The sequence below is a fragment of the Staurois parvus genome, unplaced genomic scaffold (genome assembly GCF_062004578.1).
Source record: "Staurois parvus isolate SC_StPar_1 unplaced genomic scaffold, SC_StPar_1.0 ptg000983l, whole genome shotgun sequence".
Taxonomy (NCBI): domain Eukaryota; kingdom Metazoa; phylum Chordata; class Amphibia; order Anura; family Ranidae; genus Staurois; species Staurois parvus.
In genome coordinates, this window is record NW_028318779.1 from 1,120,615 (window position 1) to 1,139,777 (window position 19,163).

The following is a 19,163-nucleotide window of genomic DNA, read 5'->3' on the forward strand; positions in this document are numbered from 1 at the left end:
CCGCAAACAGCGCTCTTGCGACAGTATCTTGGCCAAACTTCCAACATTGCATCCTCTTTCAGGCTTAGTACTCTGCACACAGAAAACTGGTTTCCTTTCACCAGCATTGCCAGGGACAACAGCATGCACTTCCCACTGTGGCAAACTTTGTACAGCCATGTATGGGGCTTGTTCTGGTGGTAACAACCCCTCCAGCCACAGGGCTCTGTCTCTCATTTCAGAAAAGCTTGCTTCTTTTTTGAGTTTTGACCGCCCCATCTTTGCAGTCACTCCACAACACTTTTGCACAGTCCTGGTACACAATGGAGCACTGTCTCTTTAAGGCAAGTTCCTTTTCTCTTGCAGGATCTCCTCACCTGCACACTCAGATAGTGCAGAGTCATGCACCAAACACAGTTCAACACATGAACTTACTTCCTTGCTGGGATCTCTAGTTCTGCCCACAGCATCCTCCACCATATGTGGGAACTTGCTTCAAGTGGTAGAGCTCTTCTTCAAAACACACAGCAACTCGCATCTGTTTAAGGGCCTTTTTGCCCACTTTTATTTACAAGAAAGTTCAAATAAACAAGAATGCTTCCCACGCAGGGGTATCCATCATCAAGCAAATTAATAGTATTCAGCCTCCTGGCTTGCACGCAGTTTTAAGTCTGCCTCCTGCAGACTCTTCCCAAATTATGGCCACTAGCACACAGCTAGTCTGGCTTTCACCTGACTCCAAGGCAGAGACCTCCTGTCTGCCGGGGTGGAGCCCTCCTGACTCCGTCTGCCGGGGTGGAGCCCTCCTGACTCCTGTCTGCCGGGGTGGAGCCCGCCTGACTCCTAACTGCTGGGGTGGAGCCCAGAACTATGGTCAGGACTCTATAAAAAGGCCTGCACACACCTGTGCAATCACTGTGCTGGGGGTTCTCAAAACACGGACCCCGGATTGGAGATTTCATCCCTCCCAGATCTCTTTGAAATCTCCAGGCTCCAGATCCCAAAACAAACTTAATGAATAAATGAGGAAACCAAAAAGTCAGTTTCCTCTGCAATACATTAACTCTCTGGAGCCCCTCAACCTGCCTGGTTGACAATCCAGGGTTTTCAACTGGAGTTTGACCGTGGCAGGACACCGCACTGCCACAATATATATATATATATATATATATATATATATATATATATATATGTGATTTTGCATACCCATGCTGCCCTGTAGCAGTATTTCTGCTGTAGGGTGGTCAGGAAGCGGTTACAGAAGCAGTTTGTGTTACGTCACTGTGTTACTTTAACTGACAATTGCTCTGTCATGCAACGCTGCACCCAAATGAAATTTACGTCTTTTTTTCCCCACGAATTGAGCTTTCTTCTGGTGGTATATGATCGTCTGTGTTTTTTATTTTTTGTGCTATAAAAAAAAAATTACGACAATTTTGAGAAAAAAAAATATTTTGGACTATTTGCTATAAAACATGTCCAGTAAAAAAATGTAAAAATCTAATTTTGTCATAAATTTCGGCCAAATTGTATTCCTCTCCATGTCTTTGGTAAAAAAAATCCCAATACGTTTATATCAATTGGTTTATGTGAAAGTTATAGCGTTTACAAATGGCGGTATATATACTGGAATTTTAATTATTTTTTATACTAATAATGGCGGCGATCAGCGACTTATGGCAGTGATCAGCGACTTATGGCAACGATCAGCAACTTATGGCGGGACTGCGGCGGACATTCAAACACTGGGGGGAACTGACTTGGGGTCACTGACATCTCCAGTGACACCAATACAGTGATCAGTGCAAAAAAAAACCCACTGACAATGTACTAATGGCACTGGGGAGGAAGGGGTTAACCTTTTTAGGCAATCAAAGGGTTAACTGTGTGAGGGGAGTGTTTTACTAGTGGGCGGGTGGTGTGTACTTCACAGGAACACACTGTCCCGGAAAGCTGAACTTCGCTCTCTGGAACAGTGTGCTGGAAACTGACAGGGAGGAGAGCTGCAGTGTAAACACTGCAGGCTTCCTCTCTGTTACTGTTTGTTGGTAATTGCCGGGCTCCGGGGGGTAATCACTGGCCAGGACCCAGTGATTGACACCCGCGGACGTGATCGGTGGCGTGGGTAGGGCAGTCACACGCCTCGTGCGCACCCCCTACCCGATATGCAAAATCACGTATATATACATGATTTTGTGCAGCAGTGCCACCCTGCAGTAGTATGTGTAGAGTGGTTGGTTGACAACTGGTAAAACATGTCCAGTAAAAAAAATTTAAAAATTAAATTTCGTCATAAATTTAGGCCAAAATGTATTCTGCTACATATACGTGTAAATTAATTGGTTTCCGTGAAAGTTATAGCATTTACAAATGGCGGTATATATACTGGAATTTTTTTTTTCACCAGTAATGGCAGTGATCAGCGACTTATAGCGGGACTGCGGTGGGCATTCTGACAATGGGGGGAACTGACTTGGTGTCACTGACATCCCCCGTGACACCAATACAGTGATCAGTGCTAAAAAAAAGCACTGACACTGTACTAATGGCAATGGGCAGGTAGGAGTTAACATGAGGGGCGATCAAACGGTTAACTGTGTGCTGGGAGTGTTTTACTGGGGGGCGGTGTGGTAGTGCTTCACTGTAAGCACACTGCTCTGAATGGCTGTGCTGTGCACAGCCACCCAGAGCAGTGTGCCCGAGCCGACAGGGAGGAAGAATGTTAGTAAACAAAGCAGCTCTCCTCCCCGTCAGATCCTCTGTAATCACCAGGTGCCAGCGGGTAATCACCGGTGATTGACAGCCACGGCCGCGAACCCAGAGATACAAAACCACACACACACACACACATATATATATATGTGATTTTGTGCACCCCTGCCGCCCTGTAGCAGGATTTCTGCTATAGGGCGGCGGGGAAGCGGTTAAATTATATAATTTATTTTCCAAAAACTTGTGGGAAAAAATAAATCTTCCATAGACTCAACATACCTCTCAGCAAATAGCTTAGGGTGCCTACGTTCAGAAAAGGGGTCATTTGTTTGTACTGCCCTAGCATTTTAGCACCTCAAGAAATGTGACAGACAGTCAGAAAATAAAATCTGTGTAAATTCCTGTATCTACACCATAGTTTGTAGATGCTATAACTTTTGCACAAAACAATTAATATACACTTATTTGGATTTTTTTTTACCAAAGACATATAGCATATTTTGGCCTAAATTTATGACCAAGTTTATAGGATGTTTTTTAAACCAGAAAATTACTTTTTTCCCTAAATTTTAAGCCTTTTTTCATTTATAATCACAAAAAATAAAAATATTATTTTTTTAATTTTTCAAAAACTTGTGGAAAAAAAATACATCTTCCATGGACTCAACATGCCTCTCAGCAAATAGCTTTTACTTTCCGAAAAGGGGTAATTTGGGGGGGGTGTGTACTGCCCTGGTATTTGCGCACCTCAAGAAATGTGATAGGCAGTCAGAAAGTAAAAGCTGTGTAAATTCCAGTATCTATACCACTGTTTCTCAACGGGGGTTCTGCCATAATTCACCATTGTAGCAGATGTATATTTGAATATGAATTCAATGTGCACTGATAGTGAGTACCGTCAGGGCGCATTGATACCCGATGCCTTTCTGTAGTTCCGGCTGCTGCCTGTGACATCACTGCAGAGGGCGGAGGGGGACAAGAGGAGAGTGTGTGTAGAATGTTTTCCTCCCTCATCAGCGGCTAGTGATTGCAGAATGTTGTAGCAAGGTGAGCTTTATGCAGCATACAGTACCTGTACTGCTACTAATCCTTACTGTACTCCACTGATCCCCGCCAGCTGTCCTCTTCTGTCTATCCCAGGCACTTGACATCACCTGGAATGGATAAGAGAGGAGAGCTGGCAGGAATCAGCGCGCTAATCCGACATGTACCATCAACTGCCCTGAGCAGCTCTGCATGTGGAAGAAATTAAACAGTACTACTGACCCCCTGTGCCCTGACCTGGTGACCCTCCTGCTGTACTCTGCCCTTTTGACACCCTTCTCTGTTCACCCCTCTGTACCCTGACTTGTTGATCCCCCTGTTCCCTGACCTGCTGAACCAACTGTGCTGTGCCCTGGTGACCCCCTCGTGCCCTGCCCTGGTGACCCCCCATGCCCTGATCTGGTTACCCCCCCCATTCCCTGCCCTGGTGACCCTCCTGCTGTGCATTGCCCTGTTGATGCCGCTGTGCCCTGATCTGGAGACCCCTCTGAGTTCTGCCCTGGTGACACCCATGTGCCCTGACCTGGTGACTCCTCTGTGCCCTGATCTTGTGACTCTTCTGTGCCCTGACCTGGTGACTCCTCTGTGCCCTGACCTGGTGATTCCTCTGCGCTTTATCCCTGGTGACCCCCATAGCTTTGCCCTGACCTGGTGACTCCCCTGTGCCCTGACCTGGTGACCCCACTGTGTTCTAACCTGGTCACCCCCCTGCATTCTGACCTGGTCACTCCCGTGTTCTGACCTGGCCACCCCCCTGTGCCCTGACCTGGTGACTCACCTGTGCCCCGACCTGGTGACTCCATTGTGCTTTGCCCTGGTGACCCTTCTGTGTTCTGATCTGGTGACCCCCTGTGCCCTGCTCTTTTGACCCCCTCTGTGCCCTGACCTGGTGACTCCCTTGTGCCCTGACTTGGTGACTCCCCTGTGCTCTGCCCTTGTGACACTCCTGTTTAGTTTCAGTTGAAATTCATGTGTGCATATCCCAATTTCGACCCAAAATTGAGCATCTGTGCAGAAAAAAAAGCCAGCCCAAATTTCACAGTAATGAAGTTTTAATATTTATTCTATTATTTAATGCTATTTCTAAAAATAATCATTGTTGTTATATCAACAGCTGGCTGATCACACCGATGTTCCATGAGCTGTAGATCTGAAAATTATTTCAAGGGTTCCCCAAGATCTCAGACTTTTTGCCAGGGATTCCTCGAAGGCAAAAAGGTTGAGAGACACTGATCTATACCATAGTTTGTAGACACTATAACTTTGACACAAACCAATTAATATGCAGTTATTGGGATTTGTTTTTACCAAAGACATACAGTATAACAAAATATATTTTGGCCTAAATTTATGACGAAATTTTAGTTTTTTGGGTATTTTATATAACAGAAATGAGAAAATATTTTGTTTTCAACTTTTTTGGACTTTTTTTGTTTATAGCGCAAAAAATAAAAAACACAGAGGTGATATAATACCACCAAGAGAAAGCTCTATTTGTGTGAAAGAAGGAAATAAATTTTGTTTGGGTACAGCATTGCATGACTGTGCAATTACCAGTTGAAATAGTGCAGCGCCAAAGAGCAAAAAATGGCGGGGTCAGGAAGTAGGGTAAATATTCCGGAGGGCAAGTGGTTAAAGATAGCCATGGTGTTGACTACTCTGACCCTGGTAAAATCGCAGCAATTTTCCAGGAGTACTATGTCCAATTGTACAACCGAAAGATCCGCCCTACGATACTTCCAACTCTGACCTCATACTGTATGTCGCAATTATGACTACCTTTCACACTGCACACTCCTTAAATTATCCCGTTCCGCTTTAACCTCTTTGAATACGGCTATTTCTGTCAAAGAAATAGAATACGTTTTAAAACAACTGCCTTCTGGTAAAGCCCTGATGGTCTCACTTACCTTTACTTCAAAACATTTAAACATATTCTTCTCCCCTATATACATAAGTTGTTTAATGGTTTTCTTCACTCCCAGCCAATCCCACCTCCCATGTTACATTGTCATATCACCAGGGAAAGACAATACCTTATGCACTAACCACCATCCCATTGCCCTCCTAAATTCTGAGAAACATTTTGACTAAATATTGGCAGAATGCCTGGGAGCAATTCTGCCTAAACTTGTTTTTCCCGATCAACTTGGATTTGTTACTGCGCAACGGGCGGGGGACAATACAAAATGTACCATTCACCTAATTGATATTGTTAACCGTACAAAAGAGGAAATATTACTTCTAAGTCTATACACTGAAAAGGCATTTGATCATCTCAGCTGGCCATTTTAAATGACTACCCTTCAATGTATTGGTTTTCAAGGCCCGTTTCTCACTGCACTCAAGCATCTATACTCCACTCCTACTGCCTCTATCAAAATGCCTTTGGTTTCTTCTGCTATGTTTCCCATTCACAGTGGGATGTGACAAAGATGCCCATTGTCACCACTTTTATTTATTTTATGTATAGAGCTTTAAAAATCTGACTGCCGCTTGATATTATGAGAGTTACAGTACAAAGTCATCAGTTCAATGTATCCTTATTTGCTGACGACAACTTATTGACCCTCTCGAAACCATTGTATTCCCTGCCAAATTTACACAAGGTATTAAATACCTTTTCTGGTCTCTCAGGTTATCAATTACATAGTATTACATAGTGTTACATAGTTAGCCTGGCTGAAAAAAGACAGTTCATCCAGTTCAACCATTAAAAAAAAAAAATAATCCTATACCCACAGTTGATCCAGAGTAAGGCAAGAAAACCCCAACAAAGCATGATCCAATTTGCTCCTGCAGGGAAATAAATTCCTTCCTGATCCCCCGAGAGGCAATTGGATATTCCCTGGATCAGCTTTACCTATAAATGTTATATCCAGTTATATGCTGTGTATCTAAGACAGAATCCATGCCTTTTTTAAAGCAATCCACTGAGCTGGCCAGAACCAACTCTTGAGGGAGTCTATTCCACGTTTTCTCAGCTCTCACTGTGAAGAAACCTTTCTGTGTTTGGAGATTAAATTTGTTTTCTTCCAGACGTAAAAAGTGCCCCCTTGACCCCTGTGATGACCTCAGAGTGAATAGCTCTACACCGAGTTCACTATATGAGCCACTGATGTATTTATACATGTAAAAATGGTATAAAAGTGAGCGCTCTTGAAGGGTAAGCTGCTGGACACTCAAGGTAACCAAGTGAAAACCCTAATAAAACTCCATAAAAAATAGCGCAGCGCTATGGGTATGATGTAGGTCAAAGCAACACTAAAAGTCAAAATATCTAAACGCACAATAGCATATGTCAGTTAAAACAAGACCAAAAATCAAAATGTCTAAACGCATAATATCACATGCAATAAGTCAAGGCAAGAAAAAAATTATTATATAAAAATAGTTCCGTGTTTTCATTAGAGTCTTATAAAGTGCTTTTCTTATAAAACCGTGGTGTTGTTCCAAGTAATATAGGGGGATTATGCACTCACCAGAGGCCGGGAAAAAAAACATGGCAGATGGTAAATAAAAGGAGAAGGTAAACCGGTTAAGGGGCGGGGATGAGGGAGGAGAGGGGAGTGACCCTCCCATTTTTTTCCCCACCACCTCCTCCCCCAGCTCTCTTTCCCCATGCCGGGGTTGCAGGTCTGATGTATTGAGAAATCAGGAGGGTTAGATGGGCGGTAGGAATCAGGCAGATGATGAGAAGGTGAGGGCGGGTCGTCTGGAGGCTGAATGCCCTGTCAAACTCTAGATCCCCTATGTTGTGAGATGGGGAGTGGAGTGGGCGTGCGTGTTTAGAAATATAGGAATTACCGGTGGGAAGGTCCCAAGACAGATTCAAGGGCAACACTTAGGCCCTTGAATGGAGATGAGGGAGAAGTCATTACAAGCATATATTACGCTCATATTAAAAGAGGGGGAAGATGGGACCCAATGTGCTAGTTATCTGCCTTTTTCACTGTTAAATACAGATACGAAACTGTTTGCAAAGGAACTAGCAACTAGATTGAAAGATCTAATGCCCGAGTGGATTCATCTGGACCATGTGGGATTTGTTCCTGGGAGGGAGGGAAGAGATAATGGGTTAAGGTCATTACTCCTTATACAGAAAAGAATGGAGAAAAAAAACCCTGTACTGGTTTTGTCAGTTGATGCAGAGAAGGCTTTTGATAGGGTAGATTGGGGCTTTATGTTAGACATGTTGGAGATGCTGGGTATTGGGCCCAAGATGAGAGAATGGATAGGAAAAGCTTTATAGTCAACCATCAGCTGCAGTAAAGGTCAATGGGTTGCTATAAGAGTTCTTTAGGATGTATAATGGGACAAAACAAGGGTGTCCACTTTCGCCTCTGTTATTTGTTCTATCTCTAGAACCCCTCTTGGCAACAGTAAGAAACAGTATAGATATAAAAGGGATCCGGATAGGGGAGACAGAACACAAAGTGGCAGCATATGCAGATGATATGCTGTTCTATGTGGCTAATTCTAGGCTGACACTACCTAATTTAATGAAAATAATGAAATGCTATGGAGAGATGACAAAATTAAAAATTAACCTGGTAAAGTCAGAGATATTAAATATTAATGTTCCGACAATGGGAAAAAAAACCTTGCAAAGAAAATTTCCCTTCTTACGGAGGGTAAGAGAATTAAAATACCTGGGGATTAAATTGACCTCGTCCTTAAAGAACTTATATAACATAAACTACTGTATATCCCATTAATAAATGAGATACAGGAGGAACTGATAAGATTATCGGAAGGACCATCCTCTTGGATAGGACGAATAAATTTGATAAAAATGATAATCGTCCCAAAAATCCTATATAAATTCCACATGCTGCCTATACAACTCCCAGGAGCCTATTTTAAAACAATTAGAAAAATTATATTGAGATATATTTGGGGGAATAAAAAAACAAGAATAAGTTATGAAGTGTTATGTAGGGACAAGGATAAGGGGGGCCTAAGTGTGTCTGATTTTAAGCGAGAAAGAAATAAATCTCCTGCGCCGCTATATATAAGTGAACAATTTAAGCAGCCAGTATTAAAGGTGCCACAGCCACAGCACCAAAATCATCAACTAGAATATAAAACAAAAAATACGGCGCTATATAAAAGGCAAACGACTCAATGATATATATCCCAAATGTGCAAATTATCTTAAACACAAATATACATAACTGACATCAATGTGGGGTGAAGCGGACAACTGGGAAAATAACATGTATAGAAGTGACATGACAGTGAAATAGTGTCCTTGTATATCACACAAACTCCATGCAGATGTGAATTGCAATGTGCCAATCCTCTATAGCTGGGGTGCCCCCTCACCTTCCTGCCCAGGCCCCTAGGGACCAAAGAGCCTTGTGTAATAGATGGAATATTCCTCCAGATAGCAGATAGATCCCTCTTGCAGTAATGGTGCAAATCCCTCCTCTTGGCTATAACATAAGTGGTGGATGGTGTCCGTGGTATCTCTCCAGTATATGACTCTCCAGTATGGTCACCAGTGAGGCAAAAGAGACTCGTATAGTGTAAAACCTTTTATTATTTTGTAAGAAAAACTAAAAATCTACTCACATAATACTGTAAGCAAGCAAGCCTTTACACCACTCCAGGGGTGTACTGTGATTCGGAAACCGGAGCACCAAGATGGCGCCCGCGCCGGATATGACGTCAAGCCGTCGATCGTCAAAAGCTCCTCCCACTGGCGTATCTACGCGTTACGTCACTCTCGCACGTGACTTCGTCAGGATATACGCCTACTGCTGGTGGAGCTTAATTTATCTAGTCTATTGGCCAAACAGTATTCCTACTAGGCGGATCCCCGCCGCCATTATGGTGAAGTGCAATCCCGAGGACGGTTTTCTATGAATACTTGCGGCGATCTGTGCATACAGTGCCGAAATTAAAAAAAGGGATATTTAAAATAGGCGATGATCAATAAACAACTAGGATTACATAGAAATGGTAAAATGGAAATAAAAAAGGAGTAAATAATCCTAGTAAGCGAGTGTCAATCACCATTAGGGTAAAGTGCAAACTCCAGTCACAGAGATAGGCACCCTAAGGCGGCACTCTACAAAAACAAACCGCAATATACTCCCAGGGACTTGGGGTATTACCAATAATAAATATGTGATCTATTATATTATAAAAAGTGATTTAAAATGAAGAAAACCACTGTAGTACAATGGTGCACAGAAAATCTATATAACAAGAAATAAAAAATATAAAAAATATAAAAATATAAACAATGTATAAAAATTTATAAAAATTAAGGACCGAAAAATGCCACAAGGGCCCACTAATACAGTACACCTATGGAATGGTTACTTATTATGACAAGTGGGTATATACACATACAAACAATGATAGAGCCTAGTATAGAATATTAACCACTTCCCGTCCGGCCGCTGTTTATAAACGGCAGGACGGGACACCTACAGGAGCGGGTTGCCGTCTCTAAACGGCACCTTGTATGTGAGGCTCGTGCGCGGCTCCTAGAGTGCGCACCCGCGAGCCCGATGATCGCCGAGTCCAACGGACACGGTGGATTACGTGACATGGTATGGGACCAATGAAATCGGTCCCATACCATGTGATCAGCTGTGTCCAATAAGGACACAGCTTAAGTGTAAACAAAAGCCGCATGGTGCGGCTTCCGCCTCCTTCTCCTCTCACGGAGTTGTCTGTGAGAGGAGAAACAGCGAAGAAGAGGGTTGTAGCTAACTGCCCTCCACCTCAGTGACACCTGATCGCCCCTAAAGTGTCCCTGATCGCCCCTAAAGTGGCCCTGATTGCCCCACGTGTCCCTGATCACCCCAATAAGTGTCCCTGATTGCCCCCACAAGTGTCCCTGATTGCCCCCACAAGTGTCCCTGATTGCCCCCACAAGTGGCCCCGATTGCCCCAAGTGGCCCTGATTGCCCCAAGTGGCCCTGATTGCCCCAAATGGCCCTGATCGCCCACAAGTGGTCCTGATCGCCAACAAGTGGCCCTGATCGCCCCCACATAGTGTCCCTGATTGCCCCCACAAGTGGCCCTGATTGCCCCAAGTGGCCCTGATTGCCCCAAGTGGCCCTGATCGCCCACAAGTGGTCCTGATCGCCCACAAGTGGCCCTGATTGCCCACAAGTGGCCCTGATCGCCCAACAAGTGGCCCAGCAGTGTCCCTGATTGTCAGTGTCCCTGATCACCACATAGTGGCCCAGCAGTGTTCCTGATCGCCACAGTGTCCCTGATCGTCACAGTATCCCTGATCGCCGCAGTGGCCAAGCAGTGTCCCTGATCGTCACACAAGTGTCCCAGCAGTATCGCCGCAGTGGCCAAGCAGTGTCCCTGATTGCCACACAAGTGGCCCAGAAGTGTCCCTGATTGCCGCAGTGGCCAGCAGTGTCCCTGATCACCGCAGTGTCCCTGATTGCCGCACAAGTGGTCCAGCAGTGTCCCTGATCGCCGCAGTGGCCCAGCAGTGTCCCTGATCACCGCAGTGTCCCTGATTGCCGCACAAGTGGTCCAGCAGTGTTCCTGATCGCCACAGTATCCCTGATTGCCGCACAAGTGGTCCAGCAGTGTCCCTGATTGCCGCAGTGTCCCTGATTGCCGCAGTGGCCCAGCAGTGTCCCTGATCGCCACACAAGTGGCCCAGCAGTGTCCCTGATCGCCGCACAAGTAAACCAGCATTGTCCCCGATTGCCGCACAAATGGTCCAGCAGTGTCCCTGATCACCACAGTGGCCCAGCAGTGTCCCTGATCACCGCAGTGTCCCTGATTGCCGCACAAGTGGTCCAGCAGTGTCCCTGATCGCCGCAGTGGCCCTGATTGCCGCAGTGGCGCAGCAGTGTCCCTGACCACCACACAAGTGGCCCAGCAGTGTCCCTGATCACCGCATTGGCCCAGCAGTATTCCTGATCACCACACAAGTGGCCCAGCAGTGTCCCTGATCACCGCATTGGCCCAGCAGTGTTCCTGATCACCACACAATTGGCCCAGCAGTGTCCCTGATCACCACACAAGTGGCCCAGCAGTGTTCCTGATCACCACACAAGTGGCCCAGCAGTGTCCCTGATCACCGCATTGGCCCAGCAGTGTTCCTGATCACCACACAAGTGGCCCAGCAGTGTCCCTGATCACCGCATTGGCCCAGCAGTGTTCCTGATCACCACACAAGTGGCCCAGCAGTGTCCCTGATCATCACACAAGTGGCCCAGCAGTGTTCCTGATCACCACACAAGTGGCCCAGCAGTGTCCCTGATCGCCGGATAAGTGGTCCAGCAGTGCCCCTGATCACTGAAGTGTCCCTGATCACCGCAGTAGTCCAGCAGTGTTTCTGATTGCCACACAAGTGGCCCAGCAGTGTCCTGATCATCGCAGTGGCCCAGCAGTGTCCCTGATTGCCGCAGAAGTAGTCCAGCAGTGTCCCTGATCGCCGCAGTGTCCCAGCAGTGTCCCTGATCACCGCAGTGTCCCTGATTGCTGCACAAGTGGTCCAGCAGTGTCCCTGATCACCGCAGTGTCCCTAATTGCCGCAGTGGCCCAGATCACCACACAAGTGGCCCAGCAGTGTCCCTGATCACCACACAAGTGGCCAGCAGTGTCCCTGATCGCCGGACAAGTGATCTAGCAGTGCCCCTGATCACCGCAGTGTCCCTAATCACCGCAGTTGCCCAGCAGTGTTTCTGATCGCCATACAAGTGGCCCAGCAGTGTCCTGATCATCGCAGTGGCCCAGCAGTGTCCATGGTCGCCGCACAAGTGGTCCAGCAGTGTCCCTGATCGCCACAGTGTCCCTGATTGCCACAGTGTCCCTGATCGCCACACAAGTGGCCCAGCAGTGTCCCTGATCACCGCAGTGGCCCTGATCACCATACAGTGGCCCAATCAGTGTCCCTGATCACCTTACAGTGTGCCTGTTCATAAAGTGTCCCTGATCTCTGCCACACCAGTGGATCCTGTTCACTGCCATCGTCTGTGAGGAGAGAGATCCAGTACAGCCAACTCTGAGTAATTTTCAGCCTTTGCACAGAGTTTACACACACTCACAAAACATTGCCAGCCACCTCACTGTATCTCTGATTTTTGCGCAACAGTGACTAGTGTGAACCAACTGCAGCCAGATATCTGTCCCTCACTGCAACACCAGCCTGATCACTGCCATACCAGTGGGTCCTGATCAGTGTCAAAAATATGGCCAAAAGATCATATACAAGCGAGGAGGCATTTCAAATTCTGAGTATGACAGATGAGAGTGACGGAGAACTTAAAACATACCTTGGGGTGTTTGCTTTCCAAAATGGGGTCTTTTTATGGATAATTCCATTGTCCTGATGCTCCAGGACCTCCAAAACAGCAATAGGTAGTTAAGAAATTAGATGTGCGATCTTTGCCCTTAGAACGCTAACAGGTGCTTATTGGATGTGGAACCCCTCTATGTGGCCAGACTGTGAAAAAGTCTCACACATTTGGTATCACCATATTCAGGAAGAGTTAGAGAATGTGTTTTGGGGTGTAATTTTAAGTATGCCTATGCAGTGTATTAGAAATATCTCATAGATTGACAACTTTGTGTAGAAAAAAATACATTTTCTTTTTGCATTTTCCAAAAACTTGTGGCAAAAAATGAAGTCTTCAGAAGACTCTGCATGCCTCTTAAAACATACCTTGGGGTGTTTGCTTTCCAAAATGGGGTCATTTTGTGGATAATTCCATTGCCCTGATGCTCCAGGACCTCCAAAACGGCAATAGGTAGTCAAGAAATTAGATGTGTAATTTTTGCCCTTAGAACGCTAACAGGTGCTTATTGGATGTGGAACCCCTCTATGTGGCCAGACTGTGAAAAAGTCTCACACATTTGGTATCGCCATATTCAGCAGGAGTTAAAGAATGCGTTTTGAGGTATCATTTTAAGTATGCCTATGCTGTGTAATAGAAATATCTCATAGATTGACAACTTTGCGTAAAAAAAAATACATTTTCATTTTCTTTTCACATTTTCCAAAAACATGTGGCAAAAAATGAAGTCTTCAGAGGACTCCCCATGCCTCTTAAAACATACCTTGAGGTGTTTTCTTTCGAAAATGGGGTCATTTTGTGGGTAATTCAATTGTCCTGGTGCTCCAGGACCTCCAAAACTGTGATAGACAGTCAAGAAATTAGATGTGTAATTTTTGCCCCTAGAACGCATAAGGGTGCTTATTGGATGTAGGGCCCTTCTATGTGGTTAGGCTGTGAAAAAGTTTTACACATGTAGTATCGCCATACTCAGGATGAGTAGCAGAATGTGTTTTGGGGTGTAATTGCAAGTATGCCTATGCCGTGTGAGAGAAAGAACTTGTTAAATGACAACTTTGTGGGAAAAAAAAAAAGAATTTTTTTTACTTTCATCATTTCCTGGCAAAAAATGACAACTTCAAAAAACTCCCCATGCCTCTCATTAAATACCTCAGACTGTCTACTTTCCAAAAAGGGGTCGTTTGGGGGGTATTTGTACTGTCCTGGCATTTTAGGGCCCCAAGAAATTATATATGTAGTCCGTGCATCAGGATTGATACATTTTCAAATATATCAAATATATATACCGTGGTCTGTGGACTCTATAACTTTCACAAAGACTAAATAATACACACTGATTTGGGTTATGTCTACCAACAAAATGTAGCACAATGGATTTTGGCCTAAATTTATGAAGAAAGTATATTTATTTGCAAAATTTAGTATCAAATACTAAGAAAAACATGTTTTTTTTCAAAATTTTCAGTCTTTTTTCATTTTTCTAGCAAAAAATAAAAACCCCAGTGATGATTAAATACCACCAAATTAAAGCTCTATTTGTTTGAAAAAAATGATAATAATTTCATTTAGATAAAGTGTTGTATGCCTGAGTAATTGTCATTCACAATGTGAGAGCGCCGAAAGCTGAAAATTGGCCTGGACAGGAAGGGGGTAAAAGTGTCCGGACAGGAAGTGGTTAAACAGTAGGATAATAAAAACCTAATTAGAAATTGCTAATGAAGCAATTCAGGTCGAATTCGACATTAAGGCCCCTTGGGACTTGAGACCTTAACAGAAAAATCCAGTTGGATTCAATTTGACTAATAGATCTGACTTTATTACTCCCCCTCCAGTGCCTTTTGTACTTCTCTATGCCCCAGAATTTAAGTTTAGAAGGGTCGCTATGATGGTGGGTAGCAAAGTGTCTGGGAACATTGTTTTCCTCGTTAAACGAGTGGAGATATCTTCAGTTAAAACATTTTGTTAGTTGCTTCCTAAGCCCTTAAGACCAATGATGGATTTAGACTCACTAGAACAACTTTTTACTACAAATAAAATATGGAAACAGGGTACTTCCCGGATTTATAAAACTCTTACTGAAATGGTGGGGGTTGCCCCTCCTGCGTACATGGAGAAATGGGAAAAAGAATTAGAAATAACATTTGATAAGCAACAAAAAAAGAAAATTTTTAGATTAGCATATGGTGCAGTAGATATGAGGGTGGTGGAAATTATTTATAAGTGTTTGGCAAGATGGTATTTTACACCAAGTGTGGCACATAAACAACAAACAGATAAATCACCTTTATGTTGGAGAGGATGTGGGATAAAAGGCACAATGGCACATATATGGTTGGAGTGCCCCAAAATTCAAGAGTATTGGGAAGAAATAATTTATTTAATTCCAGAGATAACGGGGGTTGAGGTTCCGAAAGATCCACACATATGCTTATTCCATAAAACTGAGACTACAGTTGAAAAATATAAAAACTCGTTGACATTTCATCTGATAAATGCGGCAAAGGGGTTAATACCTAAATTTTGGCAAGATCAGGAAATATAAAAAAAAAGATTGGATAAGTAGGGCTGACTATGTATATAGGATGGAGGAACTCTACCATCAGGAAGAAGATAGAATGGTGAGATTCAGAGAAAGGTGGGAGAAATGGGGGATAGGGAGGAGATAAGAAAGGAAGAAAGAGAAGGGTGCCTTGAGAGTGCCTTGAGAGTGAAGAGTAAAGAAGTGGAGCAAGGAGACAAGAGGCAAAATATCAGGGAACAGAGGGGGGCAAGGGAGTGGGAGTGGATGGGTGGGGGTTTTTTTTCTCTCTTTTTTTTTTAGAGGTATAAGGGTATTGTGTACTGTTGAATATTTTGGATTTTTTTTAAACAATGTAATGTGATTTATTGAAGATTAATAAAATATTTATAAAAAAAAAAAAAAGTTAAACTGAAGCTTTACCTATCAATATACCCACTCATGCCCTCTCAGGCCTGCAATCTTCCTTCACCTATAATTGGAAAACTGACAAGCTTAAATATTTGGGGATCTTTTAAACAACTAATGTATCTCAGCTCTAAAATGCCAACTACTGCCCACTGTTTCAAGAACTAAACTATACAGTTGCAAGAAAAAGTATGTGAACCCCTTGGGATTACGTGGAGTTTTGCATGAATTGGGCATAAAATGTGCTCTGAATGTCATCTAAGTCACAACAATAGAAGAACACAGTCTGCTGAACATATTACTACACAAACATTAGATGTTGCTATGGTTTAATTGCACATAACATGTAAACATTCACAGTGCAGGGAGGAAAAAGTATGTGAACCTTTGGACTTAATAACTGTTTGACCCTCCTTTGGCAGCAATAACCATAACCAAACGTTTCCTGTAGTTGCAGATCAGACTTGCACAACGATCTGGAGTAATTTTGGACCACTCCTCTTCACAAACCTGTTTCAGTGTAGCAATATTCTTGGGATGTCTGGTGTGAATCGCTCTCTTCAGGTCATGCCACAGCATTTCAATCGGGTTGAGGTCAGGACTCTGACTGGGCCACTCCAGAAGACGTATTCTGTGCTGTTGCAGCCATTGTTTTGTTGAATTACTTGTATGCTTTGGGTCATTGTCCTGTTGCATCACCCATCCTCTGCAGAGCTTCAGTTGGCGGACAGATGGTCGTACGGTTTCCTGCAAAATGTCTTGATAAACTCTGGAATTCATTTTCCCATCAATGACAACAATCCGTCCAAGCCCTGAGGCAGCAAAGCAGCCCCAAACCATGATGCTCCCTCCGCCATGTTTTACAATGGGGATGAGGTTTTGATGTTGGTGTGCTGTGCCTTTTTTTCTCCACACATAGTGTTGTGTGTTCTTCCCAAACAACTCAATCTTGGTTTCATCTGTCCGCAGTATATTTTGCCAGTAGTGCTGTGGAACATCCAGGTGCTCTTTTGCAAACTTCAAACGTGCTGCAATATTCTTTTTGGACAGCAATGGCTTCCTCCGTGGTGTCCTCCCATGTACTCCATTCTTGTTTAATTTTTTTTCTTATTGTAGATGTGTCAACAAAAATGATAGCATGTGCCAGAGATTTAGCTGACACTCTGGGATTCTTCTTTACCTCATGCAGCATTCTGCACTGTGCTCTTGCAGTCATTTTTACAGGACGACCATGCCTAGGGAGAGTAGCAACAGTGCTAAACTTTCTCCATTTGTAGACAGTCTGTCTTACCATGGACACATGAACATCAAGGCTTTTGGAGATACTTTTGTAACCCTTTCCAGCTTCATGCAAGTCAACAATTCTTGATCGTAGGTCTTCTGAGAGCTCTTTTCTGCGAGGCATGGCTCACATCAGACAGTGCTTCTTGAAACAAGTAAACCCAAAACAGGTGTGTGCTTTTTAAGGGCAGGACAGCTGTCAGCAACACATCCAATATCATCACACTGATTGGAGTCAAGGTTGGCTCACTCCTGGCTCCAATTAGCTCTGGGAGAAGTCATTAAGCTAGGGCCTCACATACTTTTTCCTCCCTGCACTGTGAATGTTTACATGTTATGTGCAATTAAACCATGGCAACATCTAATGTTTGTGTAGTATTATGTTCAGCAGACTATGTTATTCTATTCTTGTGACTTAGATGACGTTCAGAGCACATTTTATGCCCAATTCATGCAAAACTCCACGTAATCCCAAGGGGTTCACATACTTTTTCTTGCAACTGTACCTCTCACTGGCAGCACCTACAGGTTTCCTGGATAGGACAAATCACATCCCTTAAAATGATCCTTCTCTCTAAACTAATGCATCTCTATGAAACACTGCCTATTAGTGTCCCATTTGCTGATTTAAAAACTTACAGGAAGCCTTTTTGGGCTTTACGCAATAAATGGACAGAAATCGAAAGCCTATAGATAGCGCCTGTCTACACTAACTTATTGATATGGTCTTGCAATATGAGTGTCAGTAACGCTCGACTTTTGACTTCCATGCACTGTAAGTATCTGGATCTATTGTAATGCTAAATTCCAGCTGTCAGGCAAGGCTTCTCAGATGGTCTCTTTTGTCAGAAACCCATCCCTTCCTTTAAGCCTTGACAGACAAATGATCTCTCCCTGGCTAGCGAAAGGTTTGTTTCAGATATTACTGTATAAACAAAGTGATTTGGAAACTTTTGCCTATCTTCAAATCAAACATTATGTACAATCCTTTAGTAATAGACTTGTATTCTCCAAACTATCTCCTTTTGGGAGAATATGCTTGGAAGACCCTACACATCAACACCTCATTTGGAAGCCATTTGGGATAATGTCAATAAAACATCTTTGTGTGCGCTCTATAAGGGAAACCAATATAAAATTTTGTTTCATTGGTATCTTACTCCTGAGACTCTCCATGCTATTAATCCCATTATTCCCCCTATGTGTTGGAGATGCACCAAATTTACAGGAACACTGTTCCACGTTTACTGGGAATGTCCACATTACGCCCATTCTGGGAATATACGAGATCTCTTCTGGAATCTTTTTGTGGCTCACCTATTCCTCTGGATCCAGCCCACTTCCTATTGGGACGTCCTTTACCACACATGGTGAACTCAGCTGTCAAATTGGTTAGCCATGTTCTGACAGTGGCTAGATGTCTGATAGCATTGAAATGGATACAACAGTTACCACCATCCCAAATTGACCTTCATAAACGAATCCATGACGTTTACAACATGGAATACCTGACGGCTCATGTTCATAACAAGTTTCCTAGGTTCAATAAAATCTGGCACCACTGGCATCTTCTAGGTCTTTTTCTTTACTGACTTTCTTATCTTTCTCCCCTTTCCATTCCTTCTCTACAGATCCTTCTTTTTCTGCGTTTTTTATTTGGGAAGATGTTGTACATTGTATGCTGCAATAGGCTTTTCAGCCTTTCACTATATGCATATATATTCCTCCAAAACTGCCTTTATATCCATCTACTATTGGTTACTGGACCTATATAAGTAAGTTTACATGGTTGGTACCCTTATCATATCTACATTCACTTTTGGACTGTTCTTAGTTCACTTTGTTGGCTATCTCTTGGTCCAATATTACATATTGTCATAGAGCATGTACTTCTCTAAACTGCTGTTTGATGTATTGGGTTATGACATTTT

General features: G+C 43.6%; 1 protein-coding gene across 1 annotated transcript in view; it reads right to left on the bottom strand.

Annotated features, from left to right (window-relative positions):
• FBXO47 (F-box protein 47) overlaps positions 1 to 19,163 on the bottom strand; it is a 422,258-nt gene that overhangs the window by 206,911 nt on the left and 196,184 nt on the right. The window lies entirely within an intron of this gene.